Source organism: Anopheles funestus (assembly GCF_943734845.2).
Source record: "Anopheles funestus chromosome X unlocalized genomic scaffold, idAnoFuneDA-416_04 X_unloc_131, whole genome shotgun sequence".
NCBI classification, from domain to species: domain Eukaryota; kingdom Metazoa; phylum Arthropoda; class Insecta; order Diptera; family Culicidae; genus Anopheles; species Anopheles funestus.
Window position 1 is genome coordinate 29,603 of NW_026045074.1, and position 398 is coordinate 30,000.

Sequence of the window (398 nt, forward strand, 5' to 3'; positions counted from 1 at the left end):
TCAATAGCTCGATCCGATCCAAGCACATGAGTTGACTGCGGCGCCAGGTTAACCGATGTGCTAAGAGAGTTGTTCCTGGGCCTTCAAAGTGACTTCAAAACTATCTTAGCGAATGGTGGCCATGGGCGTAGACATGAGCCACAAGTCACAAGGCCTGGGACTATTGGGTAATAAAGACAACTTAGTCAGAAAGTTAGTCTTTGGACGTACCACCGGGATTGTGTTACATTGGGAACCTTACTATAAAACCCTAGGCAGGGGATCACTCGGCTCATGGATCGATGAAGACCGCAGCTAAATGCGCGTCACAATGTGAACTGCAGGACACATGAACACCGATAAGTTGAACGCATATTGCGCGTCGGACGATTAAACCCGGCCGATGCACACATTCTTGA

General features: G+C 48.7%; 1 non-coding gene across 1 annotated transcript in view; it reads left to right on the plus strand.

The window, feature by feature from the left end:
* Positions 1 to 246: 246 nt before the first annotated feature.
* Positions 247 to 398, plus strand: part of LOC125772876 (5.8S ribosomal RNA) — a 158-nt gene continuing 6 nt past the window's right edge. Inside the window, exon 1 of the ribosomal RNA XR_007419722.1 lies at positions 247 to 398. This exon is cut by the window's right edge and continues 6 nt beyond it. This is a non-coding gene — a ribosomal RNA (5.8S ribosomal RNA).